At 44.7% G+C, this 18340-nt stretch overlaps 1 long non-coding RNA gene across 1 annotated transcript in view; it reads left to right on the top strand.

Moving 5' to 3' along the window:
* The window catches only part of LOC115468700, a 39596-nt gene extending 31855 nt beyond the window's left edge, over positions 1–7741 (top strand). Inside the window, exon 5 of the long non-coding RNA XR_003941907.1 lies at positions 7200–7741. This is a non-coding gene — a long non-coding RNA (uncharacterized LOC115468700). The remainder of the gene's footprint in view (positions 1–7199) is intronic.
* The last annotated feature ends 10599 nt before the right edge of the window (positions 7742–18340 follow it).

The raw sequence follows: 18340 nt of genomic DNA, 5'->3' as shown, positions 1-18340 counted from the left end.
CAGCCAGAAGAGTTTCCGAGCTCCAGGCGCTCTCATGTCGAGAGCCTTTTCTGCAGTTCACTGAGGCAGGAGTGACTATTCGCACAGTGCCTTCCTTCCTGCCCAAGATTGTTTCTCGCTTCCATGTGAATCAGCAGCTCTGTCTCCCTTCCTTTCGTAGGGAAGACTACCCAGAGGAGTACTCTGTTCTTAAATATCTGGATGTGAGACGAGTCATCATCAGATACTTGGAAGTGACCAATGATTTCCGGAAATCGGATCATCTGTTTGTCCTGTTTGCGGGTCCTCGTAGGGGTCTGCAGGCTGCTAAGCCTACAGTGGCAAGATGGGTCAAGGAAGCAATTGCAGCGGCTTATGTGGCCGCAGGGAAGGTGCCGCCTATCCAGCTGAAAGCTCACTCCACAAGAGCTCAGGTGGCCTCGATGGCAGAGGCCGGTTCCGTCTCCTTGGAAGAGATATGCAAGGCGGCAACTTGGGCTTCGGCCCATACATTCTCCAAGCATTACCGCTTGACTGTGGCTGCTCGGGCGGAGGCCCGGTTTGGAGCTTCAGTGTTGCGGTCAGGGATTTCTATGTCCCGCCCTGGGTGAGTACTGCTTCGGTACATCCCACCAGTCTATGGATTGATCAGCTTGATGATATGGAAGGTAAAATTATGTATAATCATACCTGATAATTTTCTTTCCATTAATCATAGCTGATCAATCCATAGCCCCTCCCAGATATCTGTATTGTTTTATTCTGGTTGCATTTCAGGTTCAAGTTTAGTCTTCAGTTACTTCAGAAAGACTTCGTGTTCAAGTTTTTTCACTTGGATTCTTCAAGAGTTAAGACGAGTTTGTGTTACAGTGAGCTGCTGCATTCCTCTCCCCTCCGTTTTTCGGGGCTGGATTGAGACTTATAATTCTGCCGGCACTCCCTCCCGCTTCGTGCGGCTGTAGGGCAGTTTTGTACCCCTCCCGCTTCGGCGGTGTTCGGGTCAGTCAGCTCCTCCCGCGGTTGCGGTTGCAGGATAAGCCAGATCCCCCCGCATCGGCGGGGTGGTGTCCCTCCCCCGCTCCGCGGGGATGAGCTGGACGGATTCCCCTCCCCCACTTGTGTGGGGATGAGCTGGGTTAATTCCCCTCCCCCGTTTCGGCGGTGGTGAGCTGGGCAGAGTGTCCCTTCGTGGGTGTAATTCTCTAAGTGCTGAGTCCTGCGGATGGAGCTTTGATATCGACATACTGAGGAGTTTCCGGCAGCACATGACCACATATAGGGAGGCAAAAGTTTGCTCTCTATCTCCACCTGCTGGTAGATGGACACAACCCACCAGTCTATGGATTGATCAGCTATGATTAATGGAAAGAAAATTATCAGGTATGATTATACATAATTTTACCTTTTGAAGCTAAATATATATATATGGTCTGTTCTTTCTTAAACCTGGTAATGCAGGTTAATGCAATCCAATAAATATATTTAATTCCTTTCATTCAGTGTAATTGTAGATCTTGTTGCTTTAATCGGCAACTGGTGGAGAATTTAAAATAAATATATATATATATTAAAAATTATAAACATTAGCGGGTGCTCTAGAGCTCTTTCCCCCAAGATAAATCACTTCTTGTAACAGAAGATGTCCATAGACAGCCATAAAATACTGCTCATGCTCTCTAGGACTGCACCTTCATGTTCCTAACTGTCCCAGTTGTGCCAGGATGTGAAAGGAAGCACCACTCAGAACCAGGGATATGGAAAAAGACACACCTTGAAGATAACATCCTTCAAAGGTTGAGCTCTCAACAAAGAAGAGTAAGCCCAGTCCTGAGATTTTGCAGTTTCAGCAAGGGATACTTACCGCCTTATTTTCGAAAGTGATGGGCACCCAGATTTCGACCCAAATCGGGAGATGGGCACCCATCTCACAAAGGTGCCCAAATTGGTATAATCAAAAGCCGATTTTGGGCGTCTTCAACTGCAATCTGTCGCGGAAACGGGCAAAGTTGATGGGGGCTTGTCGGAAACGTGGTGAAGGCGGGACTGGGGCGTGTTTATCGGCCGAGGAGAGATGGGTGCCTTCGGCCGATAATCGAAAAAAAGGTGTTTTTACCGTGAATTTGGGTCACTTTTTTGGACCCTTTTTTGTCACGAACAAGTCCCAAAAAAGTGCCCCAACTGCCCAGATGACCACCGGAGGGAATCAAGGATGATCACCCCTGACCCCCCCCCCCCCCAGTGGTCACTAACCCCCTCCCAGCATTAAAAAAAACAACTTTAACAACTTTTTTTCTAGCCTGTATGCCAGCCTCAAATGCCATACCCAGCTCCATCACAGCAGTATGCAGGTCCCTGGAGCAGTTGTTAATGGGTGCAGTGGACTTCACCCAGGTGGACCCAGGCCCATTCCCCCCCCCCTACCTGTTACACTTGTGGTGGTAAATTGGAGCCCTCCAATCCGCCCCCAAAACCCACATGTAGGTGACCCCCTTCAGTCATAAGTGCTATGGTAATGGTGTAGAGTTGTGGGCAGTGAGTTTTGGGGGGGATTTGAGGGGCTCAGCACCCAAGGGATGGGAGCTATGGACTTGGGTGCCCGGTTGGTGTCCTGGCATGTGAGGGGGACCAGTGCACTACAAATCCTGGCCCCTCCCACGACCCAATGCCTTGGATTTGTTCGTTTTTGAGCTGGGTGCCTTCGGTTTCCATTATCGCTGAAAAACGAAACCGCCCAGCTCAAATCCGCACAAATCCGATGCATTTGCCGGGCACAAACCGTATTATCGAAAAAAAAAGATAGGCGCCCATTTTTTTCGAAAATGCAGTCTGTCCCGCCCCTTCATGTACCCATTCGCGGACATAGATGCCCATGGAGATGGGCGTTCGCGTTCGATTATGCCCCTCTTAGTGAAGAAAGCAGCTACTATTCAGCTTAACTTGCAGCATGGAAGTCTCAACAACCTACAAAGCAGAAAGTGCTAGTACTGAAGGACCTGATACAGATGTCATTCACTGCACAAAGAAGGCATTCTTCTCCCGAAAGGAAATGCACTTGGGGGGGTCTTTTGCTAATGCTTAGCTTGAGTTATCTGCAGCAGGGCCCACAGGAATAAAATGGGCACTGCTGCAGATAACTGGAGCTAAGCTTTAGTGAAAGACCCCCTTGGTGATGGAGTTGTGCTCACTACAGAAAAATGTACACAACAAGGAAGGCTCATTCAGCACCAAAGGTTTTGATAGTATCTTTACACGTGCTTATTATGGATATGCATTCATTTGAAACTATATATAGGAAATGTAAATGACATATTCTATGTTTCATGTAATTGACAACATGAGTGGTAAAAACAAAAAAATCATGTTTTTTTTTCATGTGCTCTCTTTCTAAAGAACATGCTATATTTGCAGAGTGCATGCTTTTTTAGAACAGTACGCAGTCTTTCCTGATAGTGATTGCTCTGCAGATGTCATCATTCAGAACCCCAGCTGTTGATCTTTAATGATGTGCAAATATTGGTATATCATTAAGGGTGGACATTCAGGATTCTGAATGATGACATCAGTTGAGCCATAATGGGGAGCAAGGACATGTGCCTGCCTTACCTATCCTGTCAGCATCATCATCTTCAAGTGAATTATAGGTAAATTGTGTACATATTTGTAAATTGTGCACTGGGAGAAAAATCATTTTAAATAAGCTAACTGCAATGATACTAATTTAGACTGTGCCCTATAATAAGGGAAGAGGGAAGCCTGGAAAGAGAAGACACCTTCACAATTGCTGAAACACTACAGTATCTTTTGTCATATGCCCTCTTTCACCTTTGATACTTCCGAGATTATGATATCCAGGAATGCTTTGTTATAAGAAATCCAAGGTGGGCTTGAAAAGTCCTCTGTTTGAGTTTGCATATGGCATAAGGAATTCACAAAACTTTTGATTGTGCATTCTGGTGTCTCCCTGTTGGGTGTACGGTCATTGGGAGCCTGTTGATTGAGATAGTTAGCACCTAAGCCATGTATGAGTATGTCTGTATGTTGTGTTTATGACTTTTTAGAGTGCCTTCCTGTGCAATGATAATAAATAGAAATAAAACAAAACATAGAAAAGAAAATAAGATGATACCTTTTTTTATTGGACTTAACAATACAATATTGTTAAGTCCAATAACAAAGGTATCATCTTCTTTTCTTTTTTTATGTTTTGCTTTACTTATATTTATTACCGTCTTTGGCTGTTTTCAAATCCAGGCTAAAAGCCCACCTCTTTAACGCTGCTTTTGACTCCTAACCACTACTCACTTGCCCTGTACCCTTTTATCCCCATCTCTTTAATTCCCTTACCTCTTAGTTGTTCTGTCTGTTTGCCTGTCCTATTTAGATTGTGAGCTCTTTGAGCAGGGACTGTCTTTTCATGTATGGTGTACAGCGCTGCATATGCCTTGTAGTGCTAAAGAAGTGATAAGTAGTAGTAGTAGTAAAAGTGGAATAACATAGCTACCACACCATTTTACAGTCCAATGATGGATTTCTTTCTCAGTTTTAGTGTAGAGTGCATCACTTCCAGCCATGCGTGATGAGAAAAGCAGTATATCAAATTCCCAATATACCAGTGTGTCCCAAATGAGGTCACGACCCTGGCTGGAAGTATATAGGTACCTTGGAGGGGGTCACCAGAAAAACTGAAACAATGACCATGGGGGTTGCAGCCATAAAACAGATATCATACTGGTCTCTTTTTCACATGACATTGTAAAACTTGTGCATTCATACATAGTAGATGACGGCAGAAAAAGACCTGCATGGTCCATCCAGTCTGCCCAAGACAAACTCATATGTGTATACCTTACCTTGAATTTGTACCTGTCCTTTTCAGGGCACAGACCGTATAAGTCTGCCCAGCAGTATTTCCTGCCTCCCAACCACCAGTCCCGCCTCCCATCATTGGCTCTGGTACAGACCATATAAGTCTGCCCTCCCCTATCCTAGCCTCCCAACCACCAACCCCTCTTCCCCCCACCTGCTCCGCCACCCAATTTCAGCTAAGCTTCTGAGGATCCATTCCTTATGCACAGGATTCCTCTATGCATATCCCACGCATGTTTGAACTCCGTTACCGTTTTCATCTCCACCACCTCCCGCGGGAGGGCATTCCAAGCGTCCACCACCCTCCCCGTGAACATATGTGTCATTTAAGAGCTATTTGAATGTAACAGTATAGCCAAAATGTTTTCCTGAGCCTTCTCAAGAAAGTAAATTTTTATTGTATTTATTTCATTTGTATCCCACATTTTCCCACCTATTTGCAGGCTCAATGTGGCTTACAGATTCTGTTATGACATTGTCATTCCAGGATAGCAGATAAAATTAGTGATGTACAAAGATTAAGTAAGGGGAAAAGAGAGGAGAGTTGGGTGGGTAAGTATAGAAGATAGATTTTCTTGACTCATGTTGGTGCAGTAGTTTAGTAAGGCTGTGGGTTTTCTTTGTAGGCCTTGTTGAAGAGATAAGTCTTCAGGGATTTACGAAAGTTGGTAATTTCATCAATAGATTTCAAGTCAGTAGGTAATGCACTCCACTCTCGGTCCTGAGGCTCCTTCAGATATTTTGGGTTTTATTCATAGTACACTAATGAGAGTGGAATAAAATGGCTTTATAAGGGCAATTCTATAACTGGGCACACCACTTACGCACATGCATGTACCATATGTTAATGTATAAGTGCTATAGGGTATAACTGCAAGAGAGGCACAGATGTGGGCAGAGCATAAAGTCCTAAACTCTGCAACACAGAAAAACCAAAGATCGTACTGGACCCTATATAACCTTCCCTACTTTTGACCCTAATGTGCCTGAAACACACCTTCCTTATTCGACCACAACATCACCTTGTATTTGTTCCTCTACCGGACTTGGCGACTGCCTTTACGGTACTATGTAAGCCACATTGAGCCTGCAGATAGGTGGGAAAATGTGGGGTACAAATGTAACAAATAAATATACATGCAACATAGACATTTTATAAGTTCTGCACATTGCATGGCACATTTAAGCATCCCAATTTATGCCTGTCATTGAGCTGGTGTATAATGTTACACCTACATTTAAGCACACCAATTTGGGTTTATGCTAATATTCTATAATGGCATTTTGGCACACAGATGTCGTTATAGAAATGATGTGAAGCGTATGGGCCCTTTTACTAAAGGTTTGCCATGCAGTAACAGGTTTGCCGTGTGGCAAATTGAAACTACCGCAAGCCTAATGTGGCCTCTGGCAGTAGTTCCACCCCCAACGTGCAGCATTTTTGGTGCTACCAGAAATTCCAGAAAAATATTACAGCAGGGGGTTACTCGGTGGTAATTGGGCAGCACCTCATGCTACCCAGTTACTGCCAGGTTAGTGTGGAACCCTTACTGCCACCTCAATGAGTGGTGGTAAATTCTCCCAACAGAAATAGCCACACGGTAAGTGCAAACTTCTGCATGGCCATTTCTTTGAGCTTTTTACCCGCTGCAATAAAAAAGGCCTCAGCAAGAGGCAAAAGCAGCCACCACCGCTAGCGCAGGGCCCCTTTTACCACAGCTTAATAAAAGGGCCCCCTAATGAGGCACCAAGTTATAGAATTGTCACCTTGGTCTTTTATCCTGAAAGCTTATATATAGGATCATAGTCCATAAATGGTGCCAAAAATCACTGCCTAGAAAAAAAAACGCACTAATTGCTATTCTATAAATGGCGCTCAATGGTAGGTGCCATTTATAGAATAGCGCTTAGTGCCAGGATCTGAATCTAACTTTAGATGCAAAGATTTATGCCACCTAAGTCTGGTGTAAATCCTTGAGCCTAAATTAGGTGCGGATCCCCCTTATTCTATAACAACATGCATAAATAGGAGGAGCACCTCTGATCTGCCCATGACCACGCCCCCTTTTTGGGTTCATGTGCAAATTTTATATACGGATCCTGGCACCTAAAAATGCATGCATAAATTTGAATTGATGCCATTTAGCACTGATAATTGTTAGGGCCAAATTATCAGTGCTGATTGGCTGATTATTCTATTAAAATGCACATGCAATTTTTAGTGCCATTTAGAGAATTTAGGGGATATTGACTAGTCCAGTTTTATATTATTTTAATCATGTTTTGGCCTTTTATCTTCCCCTCCTTGTTTTGCTATTGATGTGATTTTTATTGCTTTGCTTTTATTGCTTCAGAATCTTTGTGAAATCGAGTTGAGGAAAAGAAGAGGCCGGCAATCCTTGATCCCAAGTAAACAATTTTAGTCTACACTTGTGTTTCCCTTCTGAATTTATTAATACCACAATGGTGAACCAAAGAAAGAAGAGAAAGATGGACAGCGCAGATTGCCGTTCCAAGGCCAATGGCTGCAGGAATATCTATATATTTTTTTTTTTACAAAATATAGAGAGAAATCTGTGTGATTTGTCAAGAAACTTGCAGTAATGAAGGAATTCAACATCAAAATACATCAGCAAACAAAGCACAAGCTGTTTGAACAGGAAAGATGCAACAGAGCTGGAGGCAGGTTTCTTGGCACAGCAATGTTTACTTTTTGAAGTAATAAAACCAAGTAAAAATCCAACTGGAGCAAGCTGTGATGTGGCACTGCTGTTTCACAACATGGAAAGCCTTTTGCTGGCAGTGACTTTTGCTGGCAGTTATGTGGTTGCTGTCTTAGGGCCCTTTTACTAAGCCGCTTAGACACCTATGCGCGCCCAATGTGCGCCAAAATGGACTTACCGCCCAAGTACCGCGTGGCTCTTACGGTAATTACATTTTTGGCACGCATTTGCTACGCGCGTCTTAAAAATAATTTTTATTTTCAGAGTCGCGTGGTGGATGTGTGCCATCTGATGCACGTAGGTCCTTACCACCCAAATTCTTTACTGCTAGGTCTATGGCTGAGACCCAAAATGGACTGCAAGCTGCTTTTCAGCACACCTTTGTAAAAGGACCCCTTAGTCTGCTTGAAATTTTAGAAATAAAAGGTTAATAAGTAAAAGAATGTAAGCTGTTACCTTTTTATAGGACAAACTTCTTCTTTCTTTTTTACTAGCTTTCAGGAGCTAAAACTCCCATCAGGACAGATGATTTTATAAAGGAGTGCATCTGCGGAATAGTGGACGTGGTGTGTCCAGAAAAGAAACAAGAGTTTAGAATATTAAGGGCTCTTTTACTAAAGGGTTGGTATGTGGTAATAGGATTGCTGCGTGCCAATCCAGAACTACTGCTGGGCTACCACAGGAGCCCTGTGGTAGTTCCCACCAGGGGCGTAGCTACGGGTGGGCCCAGGCCCACCCAATTTCAGCCCAGGCCCGCCCAGCACCAGCACCCATTGCCGGCCACTGCTGCTTTTCCTGTTGAGCAGCAGGGCCGGCGCTACAAAAAAGAAGAAGCGCTAACGGCGCTAAGGACGAGAAATGTTAAAAAAAAAAAAAAAGCGCGGCACCGGCAGGCACTGTCTCGGCAGCCTTGAGGCATTGGCTGCTGAGGCATTGGCTGCTGGCTCGCAGGCGGGAGTAGCCTGCGAGCCAGCAGCCAATGCCTCAGCAGCCAATGCCTCAAGGCTGCCGAGACAGTGCCTGCCGGTGCCGCGCTTTTTTTTTTTTTAACATTTCTCGTCCTTAGCGCCGTTAGCGCTTCTTCTTTTTTGTAGCGCCGGCCCTGCTGCTCAACAGGAAAAGCAGCAGTGGCCGGCAATGGGGGCTGGCGCTGGCATGCAGGGCGGGCCTCGTCGAAGAAAAGAGGGAAAAAATGGAAGGATGGGGAGAAAAGAGGGAAAACAGATGGAAGGATGGCAGAGAATGAGGGAAAACATGGAAGGATGGGGAGAAAGAGGGAAACATGGAAGGATGGGGAGAATGAGGGAAAACATGGAAGGATGGGGAGAAAGAGAAAACTTGGAAGGATGGGGAGAAAAGAGGGAAAACAGATGGAAGGATGGCAGAGAATGAGGGAAAACATGGAAGGATGGGGAGAATGAGGGAAAACATGGAAGGATGGGGAGAAAGAGGGAAAACTTGGAAGGATGGGGAGAAAAGAGGGAAAACAGATGGAAGGATGGGGAGAGAAAGAGGGAAAACAGATGGAAGGATGGGGAGAAAGAGGGAAAACATGGAAGGATGGGGAGAAAAGAGGGAAAACAGATGGAAGGATGGCAGAGAATGAGGGAAAACATGGAAGGATGGGGAGAAAGAGGGAAAAAGGAGAGAAAAATGAGAAATGGCCAGGAAACCGTGGCAGAAGAGTTAAGCGAAAACGAAGGAAAGCAGAATCTAGAGACTGGGAGCGACACAATGAGAAAAAGTAAATGGCCATACAAGAAAGGTAAAGAAAATAATTTTATTTTTAATTTAGGATAAAGTAATATGGTACCTGTGTTAATGAAGTTTCAGAGACCAATACTTCCTTCTTTAGGTCAGGCGAGGATACCGTAACAGCATTATACTGACCTGAGGCAGGAGGTTTTGGCCTCTGAAAGCTCATTGAAAAGGGTGTTAGGCTATTAAATAAATTTTCTGAAATCTGATGCACTGAAAAGCAGCACTTTACCCTGTGTGACAAATGCATCTGATTAGCGTGACTAAATTTTGCTGGGGGAGGGGGGTAGAGAGAAACTTTTGTGCCCACCCACTTTGGGTTCAGGCCCATCCAAAATTGGCAGTCTGGCTACGCCACTGGTTCCCACCCCCCAGTGCGCACCATTTCCAGCACTGCAAACATTTTTCTATTTTTGTAGTGCCAGTGCTTACCCAGCGGTAATTGCTGCCCGGTTAGCATGGGAGCCCTTAACGCCACCTCAATGGGTGGCAGTAAGTGCTACCCCCCGAAATGGCCATGCGCTAAGTGGTTCACATACCGCACACCCATTTCTTTTTTTTTAAGAAAAGAGACAGCCTTTAATCCTCTGTGGTAAAAGGGGGCCTCAGTGCGCATCAAAAACACGCACTGACACTAGAGCAGGCCCTCTTTTATCGCAGCTTTGTAAAAGGACCCCTTAGTTTCTCACGGAGTATACTACCTCAGAGGGCAAGCAGCATAAAGGAGCAGTTATCTTTAAGGGGAGAATATTCATCTTCTCCATATATTGGCAATGACTTCTCTGTCATAGCAATACTTTTTGTGTAATAATGGGGATTTCATCTCTGAAGCTGTATCTGTTGCTATTTGAAGGCTTATTTCCTAGTGAGAGGCCGTACAGCAAAATAACAGATGGCGGCTCATCAAAGACAGGAGCACAGCAGGGGCTGGCAACATTAGTTTTCAGTAAAGTCTGAGAGATGCTGTTAAATTGAATTGTGCAATTCACTGAGAAGCTTTTGGGCTCATTTTCGAAAGAGAAGGACGCCCATCTTTCGACATAAATCGGAAGATGGACGTCCAAATCAGTATAATCGAAAGCCAATTTTGGACATCCCCAACTGCTTTCCGTCACAGGGACGGCCAAAGTTCAAGGGGGTGTATCGGAGGGGGTGTAGTGAAGGTGGGACATGGGCGTGCCTAACACTAGGATGTCCTCGAGCCATAAACGAAAGAAACAAGGACATCCCTGATGAACACTTGGACTACTTTACCTGGCTGTGTTTTTCTTACGACCAAGGCACAAAAAGGTGCCCGAAATGACCAGATGACCACTGGAGAGAATCGGGCATGACCTCCTCTTACTCCCCCAGTGGTCACTAACCCCCTCCCACACTCAAAAAACATCTTTAAAAATATTGATTGCCAGCCTCAGATGTCATACTCAGGTCCATGACAGCAGTATGCAGGTCCCTGGAGCAGTTTTAGTGGGTGCAGTGCACTTCAGGCAGGCGGACCCAGGCCCATCCCACCCCCTACCTGTTTTGTTTGTGGAGGAAACAGCGAGCCCTCCAAAACCCACCACAAACCCACTATACCCACATCTAGGTGCCCACTTCACCCGTAAGGGCTATGGTAGTGGTGTACAGTTGGGGGGGTAGTGGGTTTTGGGGGGCTCAGCACACAAGGTAAGGGAGCTATGTACCTGGGAGCAATTTATGAAGTCCACTGAAGTGCCCCCTAGGGTGCCCGGTTGGTGTCCTGGCATGTCAGGGGGACCAGTGCACTACAAGTGCTGGCTCCTCCCACGACCAAATGGCTTGCATTTGGCGGTTTCTGAGATGGACGTCCCTGGTTTCCATTATTGCCAAAAATCAGAAATGACCAAGTCTAGGGCGACCATCTCTAAGGACGACCAATTTTCAGGATTTGGGCATCCCTGACCGTATTATCAAAACAAAAGATGAAAATCCATCTTGTTTCGAAAATACAGGTTTCCCCACCCCTAGATGGGGACGTTTTGCAAGGACGTCCTCATCAAAACTTGGACGTCCCTTTCGAAAATGCCCCTCTTTGTGTTCAAAATTATCAAACCTGGTGAGATGATGAATATGGTAGTGAAGACAGATATATTTTGACAAGAGCACTGAATCATGTGCAGTTAAGGAATTTCTTCTTAGATAATGAATATGTTGATGTGAATTACCATTCAGATCTGCGCTGGCTAAATTGGGGTTCAGGTTTGAAATGCTTTATTTTTTCTTGGATCAGAAATTTTAGAGTTAAGTATGTAAGTACATAAATATTGCCATACTGGGAAAGACCAAAGGTCCTTCAAGCCCAGCATCCTGTTTCCAACAGTGGCCAATCCAGGTCACAAATACCTGGCAAGATCCCAAAAAAGTACAAAACATTCTATACTGCTTATCCCAGAAATAGTAGATTTCCCCAAGTCCATTTAATAAAGGTCTATGGACTTTTTTCTTTAGGAAGCCATACAAACCTTTTTTAAACTCCGCTAAGCTAACCGCCTTTACCACATTCTCTGGCAACGAATTCCAGAGTTTAATTACACGTTGAGTGAAGAAACATTTTCTCTGATTCGTTTTAAATTTACTACATTGTATCTTCATCGCATGCCCCCTAGTCCTAGTATTTTTGGAAAGCATAGACAGACACTTCACATCTACCCATTCCACTCCACTCATTATTTTATAGACCTCTATCATATCTCCCCTCAGCCGTCTTAATGCGCTGAATGTTAGCTTCCAGTGGAAAAATACCATCATTTCAGAAATGTACTCAACTCTCAATGCACTCCAGTTGAAGCACCTGCCTATTGGAGAAACATACAAAGGAGAACAATTAAATCTATCATTGACAGCCCTGACAGTTTGCCCAAGCCAAAGATCAGAGAATCGATGGTAAAATACATGTTGATTATATTAGTTCTCATTTTAAAGCTCAGTGTGTGATTTGAAGACTTTTCCATTATCGACAAGACATTCAAATATTGTCATGCTCCTTCATAGTGAATTACTTGAGGCTACCCTAAATAACCCACAGTTAGAATTAATAGAACTGTAATGTGATAATATTTTTCACAGCTGCCACCAAACAGCTTACAAGTGTCTGGCTATGATTTGATTCATCCTGTTCAGACAACATTGAAAACCAAGTAGGGCTCATGGAATTCTTTCAACCCCACTGCATGTAAATGTGTATGTATGTTGGGGGGGGGGGTTGTTTGTACATGTTTTCATGTGTCTTTGTATGTATGTGTACACATTCTTTCATGTGTGTGTGCAGGACTGTACTGAGCCAGAATCGCACCCTGTGCGGCATGCCCTCTGGTGTACCTTCCCCACTCTCTGCACCAAGGCCAAGAGGATACAATAGATGGGAAGCAATTTTGGCACCCCCACCTCCCTTGCATCCTGTGCGGCTACATCATTTGCACAGCCCTTGGCACGATTGTGTGTGTGTGCTTTCTATGTGCTTGTGATTAATGGAGGAGATGAGAGGGAAAGCTAGTCTGAAAGATACAATTTCTTAATCACTATGTTGGAGGAGTTTCATTTTTCTCCCCCCCCCCCCCCCCCCCCACCCAACCATATGCAGGAACTTCACTTCTACAGCACAGAAATTTCCTCCACATCCTCTTCTCCTCCCCCTCCTCTCCTCCTAGTTCAGAGCTGCCTTACAGTGTCAACAGATACACACAAACATATATAGAAACACTACAACCCCCCCTTTCTCCCACATACACATTTACATGCAGAGAGTTGGAATGAATTCCATGAGCCATGTTCTGTACTTATACTGTTCTGTAGTTTTGTAGAATAAAATTTTTCCTTACAGTTAAACTGTTAAAAATTTAGGGCCTGATTTTGCCAAATTCAATGGTGTGTGTGAAAAATCATTTGCAGGGGTAGTTAATTGGATCTATTAATATGAAAATTAATATTCGTAGTTCACAAATGGAACCAATACTAATGTACAATTGGCATTTACTGTATGGAACCTCTAAGTCTATTCTGTGTTTTGGTCTCTTATTATTAGAATAATTCACATATTTCTTCCTCTCATTTTAACTTTTTGCTAATGTGTATCTCCAAATTAAATTTTGTACATCTGGCCAAATGATGAAAGCTGCTCATTGAAAGTGTTCCTGCTACTGAAGAAGTTCAAAGATATTGCCCATATTTATAATAAATAAAATGGGCCCTGCTGCACATAACGCAAGTCAAGCTTTAGTAAAACACTCCCTCAGGGATTTCTTGTTGTTATCATAGTTACTTAGGTGCCTAAGCATAGCACCAGGCTTTTCTCTTTCTTTCACATACGAACACCTTTTTTCCCTTTAAAAATTATTTCTGGATACCTATGAGGTATAGTACCATACCACACTGCAATAACATGCAGAACAATGCACTCATAAACAATTCCACAGCCATGCAATTAAAAAAAAAATGTTATTTTGACATGCATTGTTCATGGGAAACTTTTCACCAGGTCCAGGCAAGGTAGAAGGGCTAGTTGAGAGGAACAGATGTCTATTGGTATTCTCACCCTCCAACCCAAACATCCTGCCCCAGATTCTTTCTGCAGTGGTCCTGCTTTCTTTATGGGTCCCCCAGAATCATCCCCAACTCTCTCCCTACTGCCCAGATATTAAAAAAAAAATGTGCCTGATAGTTTAGTGGCCCTGACCTGCCTCCCCCTTCCTCCAATATTTAAAAAATAAACTTGTCCTGATAGTCTAGTGACCCCTGTCCCTCCTCCCACTTCTAAAAAACTTTCTGGTATCTAGTGGAACCTACCCACTCCATGATCCCTTGTCTAGACCCCCTTATATGGCAGCTTTTTCCCTTATATAGCAGATTAATCCTGCCCAGTGCATTCTAGGATGCACCATAAGAGGCAGGGTGCCACCATTTTGAAGATGATATGCTGGAGTTAGGAGCAAGTGGGCTTTGCTCCTGCCTCATTTTAAGGTACGTGGTTTAGGGGTGGCTCACTAGACACCAGGGACTTTTTTGTTTAGTCCAGTTGGGTTGGGGGTGGGTGGGAGGGAGGGGCACCACTAGACACCAGGGATATTTTTCAAGGGTCAGGGTGGGAGGGCAGTCAGTCATGTTGGGGGGCTGGGTGCCACTAGACAGGGATATTTTTTTGTAGGAGGGGGGAGTGGGAAGAGGTGTCTGGTTGTGGAGGGAAGTTTGTCAGGGCATCAGGTTGTGGGATGGAGGGTCCAATACAAAATGCTGTGGCATGCTTGCATTTTTTAAAATGCCACCCTTCCTGTCAGTGCTTGAATCAATCACTTCTCAGGCACTGACAAAAAAAATGACATTTAGCAATGAGCTGCAATTGTAAAGGGGCAGTAAATTGCATGCTCATTGCTTATAGCATGCTGTGGTATTTTTGGAGCACTAATTTCATGATAGAGTACAGGCTGTACTGCAAGGTTTCCTGCATGGGCCCCAAAAACAGTGACAGAATTCGAAAAAACCTAGGATGAATAAAGAGGATGGAATAAAAGTATAGAACATTTCCCCTCAATGCAAAAATTAAATGAGTTTCACACTATTTTTTGTCCAGGAAACTTTTATTAGAATTTTCAAATACAAACGCAAACAAAATGGTCATAGAACTAGTAGAACTAACAATAGTAGAACAGAATATAAGCAAGGCATGGGTTCAAAATGGAAATATTTCCCTTTTGTTTTTAAAGGCCCTTCGTGCTGTTTTTTTCTGCTTGGTCCTTTTCTGTACTTGGTTCCCTCTCTTTGTTACATACCACTGCCAGTATCACAATAGTTGAAGAAAAGGAAAATATTGCACCAAAAAAAGGTCATAATACAGATCAAGTAGAAGTGACAAAGAAAATTATTATGTTCCTAATGTGTTATAGCAGATAAATAGGTATCCATGTTGAACCAAACTTTATGTTTATGCCAAGTGGTTTCCAGTTTTCAGTTAATGAGATTTCAAACTTATAAATTTGAAGCACTGATTGTCACCAAAAGTGTTGGTGAAGCACCTTGTTATTTTTTCAATTAACTAGTACATTTTTAATAGCAAGGGACATAAGAATGCTAAACAATTTCTGTTGGTGTAATTGTAGATCACTTTCAGGGGCATAATCGAACCGCACTGGCCAAATCGATGGCCGGCCATCTTCGGGGCCGGTGCCGTAAGCAGGCGGAGCCAAGTGTATTTTCCAAATACGTTGGTGTCGGCCAAATCGCTCGCTGGGTTTACAACAGGATCACCGGCGGATCACCAGGTTTATATGAGATGGCCGACTTCGGTTTTCAGCCATAATGGAAACCGGACCCGGCCATCTCAAACCCGGCGAAATGCAAGGCATTTGGCCGTGGGAGAAGCCAGCATTTGTAGTGCACTGGCCCCCCTCACATGTCAGGACACCAACCGGGCACACTAGGGGGCACTTAAAATAATTAAAAAAAATAGCTTCCAGGTGCATAGCACCCTTACCTTGTGTGCTGAGCCCCCCAAATCCCCCCCAAAACCCACTCGCCACAACTCTACACCATTACCATAACCCTAAGGGGTGAAGGGGGGCACCTACATGTGGGTACAGTGGATTTTGGGGTTTTTTGGAAGGCTCTACATTAACCACCACAAGTGTAACAGGTGGGGGGGGGGGGATGGGCCTGGGTCCACCTGCCTGAAGTGTATTGCACCCACTAAAAACTGCTCCAGGGACCTGCATACTGCTGTCAAGGAGCTGGGTATGACATTTCAGGCTGGCATACCGGCTGCCAAACAATGTTTTAGTTTTTTTGGGGGAGGGAGGGGGTTGTTGACCACTGGGGGAGTAAGGGGAGGTGATCCCCGCTTCCCTCCGGTGGTCATCTGGTCAGTTGGGGCACTTTTTCCAGACTTGGTTCTAAAAATAAATGGACCAAGTCCGGCCGGCGAAATGCTCGTCCGAGCCGGCCTCTTTTTTTCCATTATAAGGCGAAGTCGGCCATGTTGTACCCACGCCCCTCTGCCCGCCTTCACTACCCTACCAACACGCCCCCTTGAAGGTTGGCCGGCGCCGCGACGAAACAGCAGTTGAAGCCGGCCAAAATCGGCTTTTGATAATACCGATTTGGCCAGGATCAGGGCGATCTCCAGATTTGTGTCGGAAGATCGCCGGCGATCCCTTTCGAAAATAAGCCTGTTTGTAACATAACAGAACCAAGCATGACCAGTGCTGGCATTAGTTTCTCTGTAATTCCAAGAATGGCAGTAATGATCGACCATATGTCCATCCAAAAGGTATGTCAGCCTACATTCAAACAGTAAAAGTAAGAGTGTACTGTGTTCCTCAGAATAAGACCAGCATTTGTTAGAAGGCAATAATCCCACTAAAATTTTTTGTGGCATCCATATGGATCTGTGTCACAAAGGTCTGCTTACTGTGGCCCAGAAATCAGTCCGTTGTTTCAAGGTCAAAGAAATATGCCGATCCGTCCTCCCACTGCAAAAACCAGGATATAAGAAACCTATTTCATATACAATTACACAAAATTGCCATAAAGCATATTTGAAAGAAAATAAAATATTTTGTTTAGAGCACCCTCAGATAACCCCACTATATGAAGCACACAGAAGTTCTCTGTTGCTTAGTGGTGTAGCACTTCTTTCACCGGGTTGCTCGTTTTTTTATGTGATAAAACACCGAATAAGTGCTAACAGGCTGGTATAATTTTTCAAACACTGTGTGCCTAACCAGCCTTATATATACCAATTACAAAGGTGCCACATGCCCTAATCCTCATTAATGACAATCTGTGTCAATCGATATCAAAAAATCAATGAATGAACACTTATCTGTGTTGTTCTTTCATGCTATCTTCTCCACAGTTTTAAATGTCTTATAGATGAATGAGTGTCCGGCCTTTTGTCTTCCCCTGAATACGCCCGACTCCGCGGGTTTCAGAATACTTTCCTCAGGGACTAGGGTTAAGGCGGCCTCCTACTGCAAGGCCCTTAAAAAGTTCCGCCCCATAGGTTTTATAGGCGCCTGTTTTATGGCTACTACGCCCAGGAAAAATCCCGAAGTGACGTCACGACAAAATAACTTTATTGATTATGATGTTCTCATCACTATAACAAATTTAAGAAACTACACACATACCTTAAAAAGGGCACAGAGTAGGGTAACCTTCTCACAGGCAGATGCTCAAAAGCAAATGCGGGCATTAGAGGCTATCAGCGCCACACTAGCGCCCGCATTTGCTACCGCAAAGTGTTCAGAGCCAGCAAGAGCTGAAATAATGAGCTCTCTGGTTCTGAATGCTAATAGCATGCAAATGCATGCTAAATAGGGCCATTAATATTCCTTTCCAATGTTCAGCGGGCAGCATGTCAGATAAATGCGCTACTCCTGTGGCAAACCTACACCAGCTTGGAGCTGGTGTTAGGGTTTGCTAGGGCATTGGAAAGGAATGGGGAGACCCTGTTCAGCATGCATTTGTATGCTTCCAGACCCCCCACCCCCCAAAGATGTGAGGGCCTGGTGGTCCAGTGAACCCCAGGCCCCTGCCTGCCCCCAAAATAAAATTTAAACCTGTGGTCCAGTGGGACCCCCCAACCCCAAAGAACTTTAACCCTGGTGGTCCACTGGGACCCTAACTCCCCCCAATGACTTTAACTCTGGTGATCCAGTGGGACTCCCCTAGCTGGGACACCCCCTTCATGGCCTACCATGAAGTTGGAGAATGATAGAAGGATTTCTACTGCCTCCTCCTGCGTGCTCCTCCTCAAAATGGCGACACCCTGCCCTGCTGACCACCGTTTTAGCCCCACCAAGTGCATCTCAGGATGCACTAGGAAGGACGGGGTGCTGCCATTTTGAGGAGACGTCTACTGGAGGAGGTGTAGGACTCCGTCCCTCTTCCTCCAAGGTAGGCCATGGGGGGGGGGGGGGCGGGGGACTGCAAAGGTTAAAGTCCTTTGGGGGTGGAGAGTCCCACTGGACCACCAGGTAAAAATTTTATTTTTTGGGGGGGGG

The sequence above is a fragment of the Microcaecilia unicolor genome, chromosome 1 (genome assembly GCF_901765095.1).
Source record: "Microcaecilia unicolor chromosome 1, aMicUni1.1, whole genome shotgun sequence".
In the NCBI taxonomy this organism is placed as follows: domain Eukaryota; kingdom Metazoa; phylum Chordata; class Amphibia; order Gymnophiona; family Siphonopidae; genus Microcaecilia; species Microcaecilia unicolor.
The sequence above is the reverse complement of the archived record's forward strand: the minus strand, read 5'-3'. Positions and strand labels throughout refer to the sequence as shown.